The sequence below is a fragment of the Streptopelia decaocto genome (assembly GCF_964273445.1).
Source record: "Streptopelia decaocto genome assembly, chromosome: 2".
Classification (NCBI taxonomy): Eukaryota; Metazoa; Chordata; class Aves; order Columbiformes; family Columbidae; genus Streptopelia; species Streptopelia decaocto.
The window spans coordinates 32,640,893-32,659,767 of record NC_138655.1 but is presented as its reverse complement, the minus strand read 5'-3'; the positions used below and the strand labels follow the sequence as shown (position 1 = coordinate 32,659,767).

Here is an 18,875-nt window from a genome sequence, read left to right as displayed (position 1 = left end):
TCAAACAATAGCCTTAGAAATGGAATATCATGAAGTGATTTCTTTCTTTTGTGCACACTTTATTATAGTGTAAGTAAGATGTTGGCTAAGTGGACTTCTCTTTTACCTCCCTATCACTAACAACAGTCCTGACCTGGAGATGCAGCCTCTTTCAGGATAAGAAGAAAATGTGTCCATGCATGCTTAGTCTTTGCCACTCCTGAACAGATTATATATCAAGCTGAATTATACTTGGTGTCTTTTTTTTTTTTTTTTTTTTTTTTAATAGCAGAAAGCAGCTGTAGTAGAGGCTTTAGGGAGCTGTGTTTTTGGCTACTATCAACAAAGAATTCAGCTGGACTGAGAATCTCCAACTTGTTTAATATGATGCTGAAGGGAAAATTTGGAACCTTAGTCCTAGAATGATACAGCTTCCACAATTACATATTTTGTAATTTACATTTTACTCAGTCTACTCCTCAATATCAAAATGACAAAGAAAAAAAGTAGAAAAGGAATGAAATGCTGTTTTATGAATAGGTTCCCATTGAAGTGCATTAAAAAAAATATGATTTTTTCCTGCAAGCTGGAATAAATTATAAAACATTATCTTTTGCTGTAAGCACACCTTAATAGCACAAATGGGAGAATTTTGTTGATCTTTCTTGAACTTTCTTCAAAGTGCATGTGTATGTGTTAAACTGGAATCACTTATTGCTTTAATATTTGTAATAAATTGATTGCAAAACTATGTAACATGAGTCTTTAATTTCCCACTCTCCTAAGACAATGTTCCACAAAAACATACAAACGAACAAAAGAGGAAGAGGGATTTTAAGGCCGACATTAATGTTTGCATGTAAATAAAGCAAGAGCCACAAACAAAGCCAGCAATCTCACATACTTGCCTTCAGTGGTAAAGGATGGAAAGGCTGCCTGCTACCAATCAGCAAGTGGTTGCTATGGTTACAAGGTCAGGAAATATGCCTTTTCCCCAGTTGTCCAAGGCTTGCACATGTCACTTCTGAAACTATGAATTTTATATACAGGTCAGGAGATGCATACCAAAGAAATAAACAGTGAACTGGACCATAATGACAGCTAACGTTCAAACGTCCTTGAATTTTTTAAATTTCTCTCCAAACACATTTTGTCATTTTGAATGGGTTGGGGTTTTTTGTATAAAATTGGAGCAATTCTTTCCTGTAATGAAATTTTGCAAAGTAGGTACAAACTATGCCTCATTATTATAAGCTGCATCAATAACTTGCCTCAGAAAGATACTTATGTTCTTTCCCTTTATTTTTTTAAACTCTTTAAATTACAGCTTTGGAATATTATAAGAATATAATTTGATGCAACTTAAGAACTCAGAGTAATAACTACTTTCTGAAAAACAGATTTAATAATGCTGTATTTATCTGTAGACAAGATGGTGGTTAAGCTGTTAATGAAATGCAGATGGTCCTGTTTTAAAGTACAAATGCTTCTTTACTCAATATGCTAAGCTTAGGGGAGTTTGAATGTAATCTCTAAAGGTTGAAAATGATATAGTATTTGTAAAATGAGTGAATTGAGAAAGAAACCTTGATTGTGTATGTGTCGTTGAAGAATTTACTAGGAAAATTAGTCAAAGGCCTCTCGGGGGACTTAGCATTTTGCTACAGATAAGGTAGGTCAAGTAAATTTAGTGATGGTTATTAAAGGATCTGTATTATTTTTGCTTTGCATTCTGTGGTGGTACATTATAATCTTTTCTTTATTTCAGACCTGTTTAAAATCTAGATTTTATTGTATTAATATTTAAGAACCATGATAATTGTTTCTGAACTTTCAGCTAGGAATGGCTTAATGGACTTAACAAACAAAAAGTGAGCAACAGTTTTGAAGTTATATTTATACAATTGCAGTTAGAATATTAAGTTCTGTTACTTCTCTCCAAATGTGTACTATATAAATGTTACAGCTTTGTAATTACATTTTGTCTTGTATAGAGTCATTATTTCTTTACTAACAGGGGAATGTACAGTAGAAGTAGTGTATAGCATTTTAATAACCATATGTAGCACACAGAGTTCAGAGCACTTGTAATGTTTTTATTTTTTCTCTGTATGCTCTATGTAAATGATGTTAAAAGTTTAATAGCTCTTTTTCCTAAACATTCCTTCCCACTTTATTTTTCAAAAAGTTATTAATACAGTATGCCTATTGTTTTTATCATACTTACTTTTCCCTTGCTACTTGCTGTGGATCTGAAATCTCATGCATTGATGTGAAAAGCCTAAGACAGACCAAAAAAAGCAAGTAACAACAAGAGAATATGTTGTCTGCTTTTCCTTTTGGATTATACTTTTTGTTAAACGGAATATTTTTATTCTTTTTATTTCGATTGTGGGTGGGTTGGGGATTTTTTTTATTTTTTTGCTTCTTAGGGATTTTTTTGTTTGTTTATGGTTAGGAAAGCTTAGTCTTTATCTTGATAGCAATCCTTCCGTTTTCTTTTTTACCTCTGTTTTTTTTTCTTTTTTTTTTTTTTTTTAGCAGAAAGCAGCATTCAAATGAGAAACTAAGTATATTTCTTTTCAACAGGCAATTTACCCCATGATGAGATATGCTTTCACTTATTTTTCTTTGACATTCTAGCATCTAGCAGCACAGCAGGTATCCAAAGGTTAGGCTTCAAATAAAGGATAACTGCATTCTTACATTAATAGATGCCATTGTATGAATATGTCATATTATGGCAGCATTTAGTTCCTTTAATTGTTTTTCTAAAATTATGCATGATAACAAAGGTCTAGACAAAGTGAGAAAGATTTCAAAATTTATTTCTTTATCATTACTGTTTTATTTGTGCGGGTTAGCTTTCTTTGTAGTATTAGGGTTTTTTTACACATGTGATACCATTTGAAATTAATAAATTATTTGATAAATTCTGCTAACGTTTATAGAATCTGCAAGAAGCATATTTTAATTAGCTGCTTGCTACTTGAACTGAAAATAATATATTCTGATGTTCTGCCTGTAAGATTGAAAACTATTCTAAGCAGTCTGTAATATAATACTGTCCTGGGGAAACTGTAAATATAGGTTTTATAGATGTGATTGAGGAATACAAATCTGTGTTACTAAGAGCAGACTGTAGTTAATAAACTTTTAAACAGTAAGATAAACGACATTTTTCCATTCTTACATAGTTTTACCACGAGACCATATTGTACTGTCTTACGTACTTTTTTCTCATTCTGTGACCTTTTTGTATGGCCAAATGAGTCTAGGTTATGTGTCTTGTGGCCTGTGAGCAACCTTGCCCATTAGCCAGTCCCCAAACCTTTGATGTGAACCATCAGCCCTACGATTTCTGTGGTTCATTCATTTTTGTGGTTCTCTAACGATCTCTGCCCTAGCTCTGAGTCCTGCCTTTATTGTAGACAGAGCTGACAACAGGCAGCCTTGTCTTTCATTTCCTTGATGTACTTTGTACTGCAGTATGGCTTTTGTTAGTATTGATGCAAACATTACCATAAACCACCACCTAGGGACTAGAAACAATTGACTAACTGTTTTCAAATCCAATACACTTAAGTTGATCAGACACAAAGTTTAAGTACAGTTAGCTATAACAGCACCAAAGCTGTGTGGTCTCAGCCTCTGTAGACTGAAAAATAAAGGTCAGTGGAATGAGGATGCTTGTGTCAAGACAAACTGCAATGAAATTTATTCAGGAGGTGAATATTGGACCAAGAACTTATTCCTCCTCTTGTTTAATGTGTGAAATGCCAGTTTTACTATGAGGACTATTTGAAATTACATCTTTTTTATCTAATTTAAAAGTTCATTTTTAGCAAGAAAAAGATGGGATTATGGAGAGAGAACAATCGTTTTAGGAGCAAGTTCAGATTGTGATGAGATATACATTTCAAATTGGCTAATGTTAAAATTTCTCAGTTTCATTATAAACAGTAGGCTAACAATCACTGAAGTCATTATAACCGAGTATTTCTCTGCAGATGGAAAAAATTTCAAAGTTAGTGATACTGTAGATGCAAAACTGTGCCTGACCCTTTTTGTATAAGGAGCAGTGACAGGGTCATTTGCTTTTTGAGCTTCGTTAGATCCTGAATTCAAGCCTTTGTAAAAAGGGCTATTCAGATTCAGTTTCCGTATGATTCTTCAAAGATGTCAGTTGCATCTTTGAAGTTTCTTCCTAAATTAAGCAGTTGAGAACTTAAGAAAGTGAAACAAAAAGACTGAGAAAATGAAGTGGATTCAAGGATCCATGAATATTTCAACCATCATAGAAAGCTTCATATTGAGCATACAGTAATATGATTATTAACCTCCTGGTTTTTTAAAGTATGAATATGTTAAGCTGTAGTATTTAAATGGTGAATGCAAATGCATTAAGCAGGAGCTGAAAGAATTTGTGGTTTTAGATCAAAGAAGGCAGCAGGAAAATAAGAAAATAAATATTGATGCTTTGATTTTTTTCAAAAGTTTTGATGAAGTCATTCATTGGTTAAAGATGATTCATTGGTAGCCTTTCTAAATTAGTGTACATTACCCAAAACAAAGCTGTGTGATACATTTACAAAAATCTGATTTCAAAGTTAATGTAATTATTTCACAGACATCTTTTAATATTAAAATTTACAAGTTCAATTTCTCTATATTTGTTATTTCATATAAATGGCAGTAATGCTTTTTTGCAGTAATGTTAATCTAGATGTGAATTGTTTGCATTGACTCAAAATTGCCTATAATTATATGCTTAGATTATTTATTAATTCTCCTGTTTCTTTTACTATGAGTAAGCTGTCAGGGGCAGAGACTGCATTTCTCCTCTGTTTCTGTAAAACCCCCAAACCACCTTTGAAAACTGTAGTAACAATAATAAGACTCCGTGGTTGGTTTATTTGTTCTTCATTTTTTTATATATATTTTTTCAGGAATATTAATTATGTAAAATAATGAACAGTAGAAAAAATAATTTCTCCTTTTTTTTTTTTTTTTTTTCTTCAATATGGACAGAAAAGCAGGGGACAACTTACCCCTGAGAGTCTCCAAGGAGAGAGTAGAAGAGACCTGCTTTCTTTTCAAGTCCTTCAGCATTTCTTGTTTCTCAGAACAACACAATTTTGAGGGAGAGTAGGCACTACCTTGTTTTTTTTCCTATTAAATGTAAAAAGATATTTCAATGAACTCCTTGGCTACATTTCTGTTTGCTTTTCACTGTTGAAGTCTCCTTCAGTATCTCACAACCATGTTGTCACTATGGACACTCCATCCTTTTCCTTCCATTTATAAAGCTGACATATTGTCAAATCCTGTTTTCTGGATTTGGTGGTGTAGCCACCACACCCATTTGAAGTAAGAGATTTTTTTTTTTTTTCCTTCCCTGGGGTACACTATATTTAAGTTAAAAATGAATGAGATGTTTAAAAATAAATATTCATTCCTTTTGTGACTTATTGTCAGTGTCCAACACTGACTAAATCTGAAAGGGTCAGCTCTTAGAGGAAAACATGATTAATAATCTCAACATTTTGATAGTGGAACTTTTAGCCCATAAAGAGAAAGAGGGACTATAAGTCTTTGTAGACTAAGAAACATCTCATCTCTCCTTACAGAAAAAAAAATACATATATATATTATTCAGACGTGGACTGAGACCTGAAGATTAGGCTGAATAGAACCAGCTCTGATTTATTGTTTATATCAGATGATGCCTTTTAACTTTGTGCTGGGCCCAATACAGAGATTCATATTTTGGGGTGAGGAGGAAAACGAGGATTGTACTGCCCAGCCTTTTACTGTCTAATCTCTCTATGTTTAATAAAGTAGCAGCTTTAAATCTATGTGTACCTGTATTTCTTTTGCGTTGTGTATTTTGAACAAAAAGTCTTTGTTTCCTAGTTACTATTACACCCTGTATTTAATGATGTGGAAATAAGGCAACACGAACACATGCGTTGACAAATTTCATAACTTTGACTCTTAAATAAGATACTTTCTGAGGAAAATGTTCTGACTTTTCATCTATGCACATTGTCTTGATATTTAATGTGCTGTAACTTAATTCTAAAACATTTAATAAAGCACAGCACTGTTCAAACAGGTCTTTACTGAGGCAAAATGATTATTGATGCCAGTTATAGCACTTTGGTTCAGTGTTTCAATAATTGCAATACATACTACAGTCATTTTATTGCTGAAAAAAATTATCAGTGATAATTGACTGTGAGTCCTGAACAGGCAGCTTACCCAAGTTCAGTTCAGACAACAAAGGTGCAGAAGAGCCAAAGTGATTTAAGTCCTCAGTTCAATGTGTCATACCCTCTGTGACATCACTTTATTTTTTAACCATCATCCAATGGACCGTATAAGATATATAGGGGTTGATGGCTTTGGCTGCTGAATTTATGAGTGGAATCTCTTGCTGAATTGTCCCATAATTGGGTTCCTAAAATAGATTTTCTAAGATAAGTGCAGTTGTAGTTGTGTACCGTAGCCAAGTTCAGATTTTTTTTGTAAATGTGAACTAGCCATAGGAATTTATAGGGAAAAGTATAATGACCAGTGACTAAAATGGTAATATAGATTAAATGTCATATTTAGACAGGCAAGAAGACTAATAAGTCAAGATGGAAATAGAATTTTATGAAATTTCATTAATACTAGATTTAAGCCTTGCATTCCAGCATTCACGCTGTTTATAGTCAGAAATATTGCAGGATTAATTAAATTATTTCAGTCCTTTTTGCAAAGAGATGAAAAACATTGTAGTTTAATACTGCAGCTGATGGTTTTGTTTAATGTATGATTAATGAGTAATTTTATTATTAGAATAACCTAGCTCTAGTTAAAACATGTATGTACCTAATTCATACCTACATTTTTGTAATGACCTGGTAATTGTTGTTTAGAGAACTGGATGCAAAGTGGGTGGGTTTTTTGTTCTAAATTGTGCTTTTGTTTGTTTGTTTAATTCTACACATAAATCAGAATTTATTTTTAAGGAAGATAAATATGTCAAAACATTTTACTAATTATGGTTAAGTAAAGATAGTGCTGAAAGAAATTAAAGTAAAAAGTAGAAATTATATGCAAAAAAAAAAGCCCACCAAAACACCAAGAACTTAAATGTTGCACATTTTGTCACAGATATTCATATAAAACAGGACAAAAATATGTTCTCTGATCGTGGGAGTTACCAAAAGTCCTTGAAGTAATCTGATATACCTGAAATCATACTGAAAAGCATTACCAGTGTATTTGGTACCAGTTAAAAATATCTGGTAAATGGTAGTTTCTTTCATTGATTTAATAATAGCTCATCCACATTCAGTGTCACTTCTACAGGGTAAAATAGGAAAAAACACACTGAAGTATAACAAGAGGAGGAGTTAAGAGAACAGAGCTTGGAAAAAAAAAAAAAGGCTTTCTGAGTGTGAAGTGGACTTGATCTCTCTCAGGGATACTCCTCTCAACCCACTTTGTGTCAAGCAACCAGCCTGGGTGAAGTTCTCAAGTTCTGCAGACAAATGCATCACGCTCACATCCACAAGCCCTATAGTGACATTCAATTGGTGCACCTGTATTTGAATTTTCCCCTCAAACTACCTGAAATAGACTAAGCAGAAGCTTTTTTTTTTCACCCCTCCCACCCCCATTTGTCTTTTAATGGGATTATAGAATGGGAAAAAGAGGGAGGAAGGGAGGTGACAACAGTAGGAGGGGGTTGCAGACTCTGTAGGATTGGCAGCAAAGGTTCATTCATATACGTTTATTTCACACAAAAAATAAGAGAGTATTCAACCACTTTGAATAGATCATCATAGCTGCTTGTCTGGTCAGCTTTCTCCTTAGAGTTTCAAGATACAGGGGTCGATGTGTAATCTAGGGGTCTTGTCTAGCTGCCTCTATTAAAAAGTGAGGCACTCAATACCAGCTGCACTACGCAGGGTGCCTCTATCTGTAATAGTGCCATCAACAATTCTGAAGATGTACTTTGAGTGCACATGAGATAGACAGACAGTCTGTTGCAGCACTGAAATTTCCAGAGCTGGTCACAGCTGATTTTATGCTAAATATACTGATCTTTTACATCAGCTCTAGTCCTTTAATCAGGAAGATATTCATTCATTGATATGCTCCTAGTTGAGGCAAATTAAGTTTGCTTTGATAGTCCTTTTTCCTCTTCTTAAATAATTAGGTAACAATCCAGAGTTTAACTCACAGAGCAGTACCAAAGGCTATTTTGGGGGTAGAGTGTATTCTGTCACTAGTTTTTTGGATTTTTATCATTGTTTCTCTTTTTGTCTCTCTATTTTTCTAAAAAGAATATTAATTGTATTTCATCTGTATTTCACTAATGGCTCTGCTTCTTTATCTTTTTATTTCTCAATAGGATGTGCAGGAATTGAAGATTGGTGTTAGAAACTGCATTCCCGTCTTGACAGAGAGGAATTCTCTCTCTGTTTTGAAGCAGGGAGGAACATAAGAAAGTGGGCAGAATCTGAAGCCCTAGGAAGCCGAGTCTAGGTGTCTGAGGATCTGGAGGCATTCCTTTTAAAGCAATAAATGTTGCTCTCCTTTGTCAGAATAGTTTCCTAGACACCTTTGTTTCTGCTGGCCCCTATGCCATTCTCATCTACTCACCTGAATAAATCTAAAAAGAATGGAGAAAATTAATTGCTGCTTGAATCAAAAAGTCTCATGTAAATTTACTCTTTGTGACATATACCATAGATATAGAAGGCATTGTGCTCTCCTCTTTTCACATACCTTGCATCTAGACACAATGTACATTATTTACTTAATAATCCAGTGAAAAGCTGCCAAGGACAGATGCAAAAAAGGGAGAAAGACAATCACAGTTTTTCCTTTCTAGGCTCTCAGTCCCATTTCTGTTTGCTTTTGCTGCTCTCTGTTAAGGTTTAAGACTGTCAGCATCAGACCCATGTTATAAAAGCTCTCAAGCTTGGAGGCTGAGAAGAATGTGGAAACTAATAATGACATGGCCTTCAGTGCTTTGTTTGCAATGAACGGTAACAACAAAAGATTCCTCCAATGATCTAAGCCTGCTGGAAACACAGTGCCATTTCTTCCCTTGAGATGTGAAGCGAGGAGTGTATTGAGAGAATGTTCTTCCTTTTCAGGCTAAGGTATTAGAATCCTAGGACAATTTTAAGTCATGAGAGACTATAGTGTCTCATCTAGATCCACATAAATTTGGCTTTGGTCTCCCTCCCCCACCCAGGCATGCACACTGGAGTTAAGAACTGACAGAACAGCAGTGCTATGGCTAATAGCAGCAACCAAATACTACTTGCATTTACCTGAGAGAACTTAGCAAGACCGAGGTTTTATTTTTTTTAAAAAAAACAAGATCAGACTAAAATAATGTAGTTTACTTTGTATAGTACTCTGTATAGTATTCAGTATATATACTGAATTTGGAGATTTAAAGGATCAGGAACAGAACTCTTAAGGATATTTTCTGCAGACGAAAGCTTTCTATTTGATTTCAAGGTGGTGTATGTTGCCAAACTGATCAGCTCCACTGCTAGTCCCCAGTGTGTGTTAGGAGGAGAGCCAAGGTTTGGAATAATATTCGTGGCACTCTGCTCCTTTCTGCCAAGGTTCACAGTGAGCTGTGGGAATCAGAATACAGGTTGCAGTAGCTTTGAAACTTGCTCAAATGCTTTCTTATGCCTGTCTGCTATGTTTTCTCTTTGCTTCACTTAAGTTCCTCCCTCTGTTCTGTGTAACTGTGTGCTTTTTGAAGGATAAAGAAAACTTCTTATCCTCGTCATTAAGAATTTGAATAAAACTCTGTCTTCCTGTTTATATCTGTTATTTTTTGTTGGATAGCTCTCCAACACCTTTGATCCGCTACATTTTTATGCTTTGGTATTCCATTTCCTTGTTTGTCTTTCCCAAACTGCTGTTCTGTTGGCTTCATTATCATCTGCAAGACTAGAACATCCTACTTGAAACTAGGCTGTCTGAAAGTGGTGTATGTTTTACTGGCTCTTGCAAGTGATTGTCCCATTTTTCCACCTCTATTGGATTTCACTGTTTTATTACCTGGGCTCTGGCTCTATTATTCTGCAAATTAGTGCCTGAACTTATAAACAATGCTCAGTGGCCAAACAGATAAATCTGAATGTAGGACTAGAGCCTTCATTGGAGTCCTCTTTAGCCACCATGCTTATATGGTAGGTGCTGCAAAATAAATAAAGACAGAAAACAAACAAACAAACAAAAAAAAGAACTAAAACAAATAAACAAACAACAAAAAAACCACAAACAAACTAACAAAACAACAAAAACAAACCAAATCCAACAGCCAAACATACGAAAAATAACACCAAACCAAGAAAGAGCAACAGCATAAAAAGTGGCCTGCCTTACATATCACTTGGAAAGCTACAGGAAAATCTCCCTTTTCCTGATTTTATTTTGAAGTGTTCTTGAATATTTTAACTTCCACTTTGACACAAGATATCACATAGTAATAGTAACCCAGTCTGCTACCAGATCTCTCTCTCACAGAGAGGTGATCTGAAAGAAGCTGCATAATACATTAAATCAGAACTCTGTTATTTAAGATGTAAATGGTAAAGTTATTCCCATATTATCTATGTGGTATTGTTGTAGGGGCAGTAATATTTCTAAAATATCTTTTTTATTACCCCTCAGGTAGTAAGAGAACTTTGATGCTTTTCCAGACTTCTTAACCATAGCAATGATTTGTATCTATTAGTCCATTCATAAAATATATATATGTATATAGTGAAGTAACTATTTATTTCTACAGAAAGGAAAAGTTTTGGTGAATAAATACTTTGTTTGAAGATAGTATTGCACTCAAGGGTACATCCCAGACCATGAATGTGGCCACTCTGAAGCTGACCACAGGTCTTCCTGAGAAATATGTCCACCACATATATCTAAGATAATATATGAAGCTATATCAGTCTGATTGTTATTAATGATACAAGATTAGTGAAAACTGCAGGAATGCTTTTTCCATGTTTTCTACAATCAGTAGGGTAATGGAAGCAGTGTTTTTTCTTTTCACCTTTTCACCTTTTCACCTGAAGTAACTTATACAGTATATTCTGCTGATGTTTCTTGAAACTGTGTGATGGAGTGAACTTGGTGTTGTTGCAGGTGAGAATATTTTTTTCATTAAACATGGAAATTTGAAAATCCTCATTTCCTGTGCTGCAGGTTAGGAATATCAGGTATCACTTATATATTCTGGATTGAAGCATGCTCTTGAAACAACTATTCGTTTTATTATTCATTTTTTGAGATAAATTGGTATTTCTTCATTGACCATCACTAGATACCAGGGTCTCATGTGCTCCTCCTCCTCCCCAGGGTTAGACTGGATTACTTTGTGTTGAAATACATTATTTGAGTTCAGTATTTTTCTGCCCTGAGAAATACAGAAATTTTGTTACGAGGCTCTGTACATTTACATGTTATTTCACATTATATCATGGTTTGGGTTTTTTTTACAGAGCTAAACCAGGAGTTTATCCAGAAGCCTAAGTTAATTTAAAAAGTCCTCTCATTCAACATTGTGTGTTGGTGGGAGCACATGACTGCTGTCCTCGCAAGGCTACACTGCCTGTCTATTGATTTTTCTTGTTGAATTTAAGGTATGTTTTTGACCTATAAAAACCAAAATGGCATGAGACTTTCACAATACCTGCAGGCATTTGAGGGACTTGAACCGATATCTTGTAAATCTGAGAGGGAAGACTGGCAGCAGAGTTTCCCTGAAGGTGCCTTTAGCTGTGAACTTATTAAAACTATCTTTGTGGACCTTCAGGGTACTCTGTAAGGCATTTCTATTTCCTTATGCTTTTGGAAGAGAGGGAGGAGCTTGAAAGGACTGACACTATTTTAGAAAGGTAGCCTTAGAAAAAAAGATTGTCCAAATAATTTCAAGCAAGTTCTTTTGTAAATATGTACCAAAATCAAGCTGATATGTTCTATGAAGATATCTGAGTAATTAAGAGACACATTTTAGAAATGATGGTTTACTGTTTGTGTTGATGGTATGTTACTGTGTGCAGGTGACAAGAGAGGAAAGAGAGAAGGAAAATCTCCCCCATTTCTCAGACTGATAAAACTTAACTGCTCTGGGTTGTGGAATTTAAAGTGGGTTTGGGAGTCCATGGAGTTGCTGACTCCCCTAGAGTGCTGTGTATTGACCCACGTACTACCAGGTGTTGAACAGACTTTCTGAAGATGTTGCTCTATCAAAAATAGAAGACAAAGTGTGTCTCATGACATTGTTACTTGTTTAAGTAATGTAAAGAGATAAAAATGGGGAAGAAGGAAACAGGAGGAGAAGAACAATTCCAAGTGTTAGTTTTTTTTTTTCTTTAACATAAAGGCAGATTTCCAAGAAAGCATATCATAAAGTCACTGCTCATTTTGCAGAGATTGTTAAGGCAAGAAGTACGGGAAGACCATGCATGTGTTTGTGCATGGGTAGATGGCTGGTAATGTGAACAAATGAGAGAAGTATAGATATCAAATGCAAAGGAGAAATAATGGATGTAATAAAAAGAAGGCAAGAAGAAGAGGAGGGAAAGAAGTACATAGTGTATCAAAGGAAGATTTGTGTGGTTGGAGATATGTGGAAGAAAAATGAGACAAAGCTGAGAAGACCGTGAATATGAAACTATTACTGCTATCCAATGAGTTAGATTGCTAATGAATTTAATTTAGTATTGTTAGAGAAGTTCTGCTATTGTGATATTGCACAATATCATAATGGATGGTTACAATTGTTTCTTTCTTATATTTTGGGGGTATATTTGAGTCTTTTTGGGGTCCAGTGACATTGACCATAGTAAAAAGTAATATGGCAGTGCTGTTTTTTTCACAGAGACTACAATGGGCAATACCATGGACTAGCTGGTATCAGGTAAATCAAACCAGTAACTACCAGTCATTTTACACAGTCCAAAACCTTCCTTGGGGATATGCAAATTATTAGGAATTATTTGGCCTTCTCCATTTTCACCAATAGGTGGCAATATTAATTTTTACATTGGCCTCTGTAATGATCTGTTATTCTAAATTTTAAATAACCACCTCTGAGTTCATTATAACATTTTTTGTCCTACTGCAAGTGTATTAAATGATAAGAAGTGAAAATACAATCATGAGTTGCCAGAACGTTTAATCTTGTTTGAAAGAAGTTAAAATAAAAAGTCAAAGAACATGAGAACTTCTACCAGATCACCAGAAGCCTGTCCACAATACTGTTGTAGCCCAGAACCTCCTTTTTCATTTCCAGTCCAATTCATATTTGTTGCCTTTATAGTAGTATTTACTTCAATATTGTGTCTGGTCTTCCTTTTTGTGTTTTCCAATTAGTTTTCTTTTCAGCTACTTAATTAGAAACTGGAGATTGTATGTGTAATGTGAAAGATCTAAATTCTTGCTTTACAGTTTTTCAAAGCTGTTCTTGTTTATATGTGCTCTGTATTCTTAATCATCTTTTTTGTTGTTCAGTATGAGTTTTTCTTAGCATGTTCCTACCTTAAGGATCATAGTTTTCCTGAGGCCATTGTCAATACTTGATAGTGTTTTTCCTTGAGTTTTAGTCAATTGCCAACACTTGGCTTTCTAGAGCAGCGTTGATATGGGTATAAGACATGACAGAGGTACTCAAGGTGCATCTTCATTTTCAAATGGAATTTATTTCTTTCCTGTGTTTTATCAAAGTCTCCCTCCACACCTCATAAATTTCTCCTTCTTGCTCAGAAGCTAGAAATCAATATTTTCACATGCAGAAGGCCGACAATCTTGTCCTTCTTTTTAACCAAAACTAACACAGAGTTAATTGGAAATTTTATCTGAGTAAAGACTAAAGGATTTGGCTCACGACAAAGACAGTAAACAAAAATGTATTTCCTTGAAGAGGACTCCATCTGAAACAATACAATAGCATTTTTCAGTAAAATTAACTACTTGAAAGTGACATATTGTATTGGGTTTTGTAGCATTGTCATATCCTTGGACTGATGTATGGTAGCAGTTAAAATGATTGTCAAAACAGTAAATGTACAGTACCAGAAAACATCTAGACAAAATATGCATATTTTTATGATTGTTTGGCTTGACTTTGTTTATGAGCTTCTTCATTAGGCAGTTTTCTTTGTGTCTCTTGAAATTCTCTACAGCAGTTCTCATGGATTTGAAGGAATTCACACTGAAAAGCATTATGCAAACCTCAGTAATATCAGCGTTTTCTTTCATTTCCAGCCTGAAAGTCATGCCAGGTTCATCAAATTTCAGCTCACTTGAAATCCATGGTGAATCTAGTATATGCAGGGGAGGAACCATGGAAAAGGTAGTGGGTAACATCCTATTTATGTTGAAACTGGTCAAGCTCAGAGAGCTCACCTCATCCAAAAAATTAAAAAAAAAAAAAAAAAAAAGTACATGAGAATTTCTACCAGCAGAAATGACAGCTTTTATGAGTAGAGATGGCACACAGATTCTGCTAAGCTGCTGCTTAGTTCAAATACTTCACTGTCTGTGAGATGTTTCCGCTTCTCAAGCTAGATGGAAGTTTGTTCTCTTCTGTCTTTTCCTGTCTTTAAGAATCAGCCTTGAAAATAATTTCTTCACTGCAGTATCACTTATATCTGATATGAACAGAGTTGATGTGAAGTACTCACTGTACAATTTTTCTGAGATACAAGGTACTTCTGTGCATTAGCCATGACTGAAAAGTAGCTTTTTAATGACCACCATTGCAGCTGAATCAACAAGTAATAAGCTAACAAAATTAAAGCTATTTAATCTCTGATCCTATGAGTAGTTTTGGTTTTGCCACCCATGATGATGCCAGTAAAATACAGATGCATGAAACTGAATGTGAAGACCTTTAGTTATGACCGTTTAATTAGTACTTCAGTTACTGTTTAATTAGTATTTGACCACAATGTATACAGTGTTTCTGAGGTTAGCTGAAAAGCTCTTACTGGTCTTTTAATTTCAATTTTCAAGCCAGAGATTCTCTCGGCAGCTGTGTGCCTTAAATTCAAGCTGATGACTTTGTATGATATGGCTCAGTCCAAATCAGTACTAAAGGCTGGATAGAAAGAGGACTGTAAAGTAAATTTCTCATAGTGAAAGGGAACTGTAGCTCATTTGGGGCAGATTAAAGACAAAACATATACCACATCTCTGTGTAGAAAAATGGCAAATCAAAACAGGACCAAGAATGACCTATTAAGAATTTCTTACAGATTTCTTAAATAATTGCAATATAAAAAGGTCCTGGCATCACACTGAAGAAATGTCTAGACCATTCTTCTGTCTCCAACAAAGCCATAGGGGTTCAGGATATGAAACACAGAGTCAATGCAAAGTTGCCCTTCCCTTGGAAATTCTTCCTAACTAGCAGTGCTTCCCTGACCACAAAAAGCATCCATTAAGTGGATCTGCCCAAACATGTCAAAGTATCCATAGCTGCGTGATTACCCTATATATATATGAAATATTTTTTATATTCTCAGATTTACATATATATATATTTTAATTGTCAACAGCTGGATGCTGAGCTGAGGATTTGTTGTTCAAGAACTTATTTGTCCTTCACTTCTTAATACATGGGCATCAGTATTAACTTCCCAGAATCAAAATGAAAATGTGACTTTCCTGCAACTGAAATGCAGACTAAGACTTTGCTAAACTTGAGAGAAGCTGAACTTAGGGTCCCCATCAGGGACCTATACACAGGGCTGGTATACTTCCCAGGATACTCAGAGGAAGGGCTGGTACATACTTGCATCTCATTCCATGTCTCCCAGTTTAAACAATTTCTGGGCAGTTATGCAGATGGCCTAATTATCTCCAAAATGACAATGCGTGTCTTTAACACCCTGCCACCCCCACTGGCTTGGGAGTATTCCTGGACATCCCAGGACACCAGGACAGATTTCCAACCCACTCAATTCAGAAGTAGGGCTGGTGGCCTTCTCCTCCACTCTGATTTTACAGCTGTGACAAGCTGAAATCTCCATTATTCCCCTTGGTGCTGTTAAATCGAGGCTCAGCTTTGTCCAAGCCCAAACACATCTCTTCAACTCCGTTAAAAGAAAATTAAATAAAGAGAATAATTAAAAATTTCTAATACGTTAAGCTGCATGTCAGCTACATTCCTAGACTTTTTGAAAGAAATGTGTGTCAGGCTTTTATGAAATCAGTGGTCTCTGAATTTGGCCCTTAGTGTTTTAGACAATAAACTTTTCCTAAAAATGATGAATCATCAGCAGATGTTTTCTATTACAATAGTGTAGCTTTGTTATAATTCACTAGAATTTGTTTGATTTTTGCCATTTTCAACAACTTTTTTAGTGTGTTTATGAAGCTAATAAAAATATTTATCAGGGAGAAAATGTTACTATGCCACATGTCTCTTGAAAAATCAGCCAGAAGAGTAGGGCACATAGCCTTCTTGAAAAACTATGACAAATATAATTTTTGTATAAATAAATCAGTTTCAAACCCACAGCTTCTTGAAATAACAACTTCTAGCATAATTAAATGTTAAAACAGAATGGAAATCTGGCATTGAAAGAAACAGTGTAATGTTTCATCTACAAAGAATGCTACTTTGAAACTTTGGATTCAGCTGCACATTTAAGCTTGATGAAGTTAGAGAAGTTGTAAAAGGTAAAACATAAGAGATGAGACAATTAGGTCAGCTCCTGACCTTCCCTAATTTTTGAACTTTTCAGCTGATACACATAGAAATTATAATATTAAGCCACTTTTTCTTTTTTTTTCTTTTCCTGATGGTGGATTGACTGAATGCTGACATGATCTGTGCAACTTAGAACAACATTAGCATGGAAGAACAGTGTCTTAAACTGACCAGAGGACAAGCATTTTCCAGTCCATTTTTCCAAAGGCATATGATGCCATTGTTAGGAAATTTTTCTGAATTGTCAAGATACATTTTCCAGATCTTAATAGCATCTCATTACTTAAATTTAAACTACAAAACAACCATCATTATACTAATGTGCTATACTCCTTCCTTATTGGTGTTTACTCTCTTCAAATATTTGTAGACTGTTACTTTTCCCTTTTAGTCATCACGACAGCTGGGCAAATACCTCAGAAAATTTTTGCAAATATTTGTGGAGTTCTGAAAAAGAGCTCTGTATCCTACTATTTTAAGCCACAGTGAGCTTTGTTGTCTTCTTCGTTTAGGAGAAAAGACCTGCTTTTCCAATAACACTTTCTTCCATATATGTTAAAGTTATCTGCATTTTCTCCAGTCCTGTGTGTAACATTAACACATTACTGTGCTGGCTTTTTTTTCCTCAGAGACTTAACTTTCTGTGTAATCTTTATTTCCTCCCTTTTCTGAAGCTTTTTTTAACCTCATACTTCTGAGAGTCTTTCAATGTATACAAATGCTCCTCCTTTAAATCAGTTGGTAAGGCTGTTGGACCCAGTTTATAGATGATTTTGGCACTTCAGTGTATACCTAAAAGCAACATATACAGTTGCACCATTTCTGTTTGGAACTGTGCATTTCTGTGTGCAGGCATGTTTCATTCCTCTAAAAGAAATAATGAAGTCATGACACACTGAGTGTGCTTACCTGAAACCTTCTAAGTGGTTTTTGTTTCTGCAGCTATTAGTGATATGATATGATATGCTTGACTGTAAAAAGAGTATCTGATTATGAACTTTTACAGTTCAGAATGGGATGCAATTATATAATAAGGTTCCAGTTTTGGGTTTTTTTTCTTTTTCTTTTGTATTTTTCTTTTTTTTAACCTGGGTGAATACTAAGCCCCAGATGAGATGACTTAATGCAATTCACAAACTAGTAACAAGGCTATGCATGCCAAGAAATGCTCTGTATTTTATATTCAACAAAATTAAATAAATAAAGAGTGTGTGTGTGCGTGTATACATAACATGTGGGTACTGCAACTTGCCTCCAGCTCTATTGTATTATGTTTACTTTACTTGCTTTGTGAGGACTCAACATCCCCATCATTTTTTTGTATTTTCTTGATTCTAGAACACTACCTATTTCCACCCTAAAGCAAAATCTAGCTACAGTCCAATAGTTTCAGTTCTGAAATGTATTGTGTCATGCTCAACAGTGAGGATCACATCAAGTGCCACTCTCCACAGTGAAGAGAGCAGTAAAACAGAGAGCTCCTGGGGCTTATCTTTTTCTCCCCAAAAATATTGAATTTCTATCTGTGGCCCACAGCCCTCTCTTTCAAATCCTACTGATGCCTCTGGCAGGAAAATCTGGTAGGAGGAATATAGTCTAAGCAGAAGCTTAGCACAAAACCTGTTCCTTTTTGGCAGGCCGCCATCATTTCTAGGGGGAGAGGAGAATTACATGTTCCTAAACTCTTCTTAAAAGTTGAAGGATTGCCTGGTTTGGTCAAATTGACACCAAAACGCTGGGAGATTTTCTGTTCTTGTTCTTATTTTATTATCTTTTTTCATCATAAGTAGATCAACGTCCTGGAAAATATTTGCAGTCTTTATAGTCCTAACGACACTGTATCAGCATTGTTTTGCCACAAATGATGGTAGCAAGATGTAGATTTCTAGCTTTCATAACGTGGCACTTGGTATTAGGTTAATTGCTTTAAATTAGATATTTATGTGTAATGTTTACATTACATCTTTGTGGAATATTTTTGAAAGTAAAAGGCTCTTTTGTTTCAAACTGTTTAGATACACACTCTCTTGTTATCATTTTAACACACTCTGTTCTCTCAGGAATACTCCACAACCCAAATCACCGATGAAACTTTTTACCCAGACGGTAGTGCTATGTGCAATGACTTTAAGAGACTTGT

The 18,875-nt window shown here is 35.0% G+C and overlaps 1 long non-coding RNA gene across 1 annotated transcript; it reads left to right on the top strand.

Moving 5' to 3' along the window:
- The first annotated feature begins 1,503 nt into the window (after positions 1-1,503).
- On the top strand, positions 1,504-18,603 carry LOC309435928. The gene is made up of 4 exons (XR_014183244.1): positions 1,504-1,651; positions 11,517-11,657; positions 12,899-12,937; positions 16,869-18,603. It is a non-coding gene; the product is annotated as an uncharacterized lncRNA (long non-coding RNA).
- The last annotated feature ends 272 nt before the right edge of the window (positions 18,604-18,875 follow it).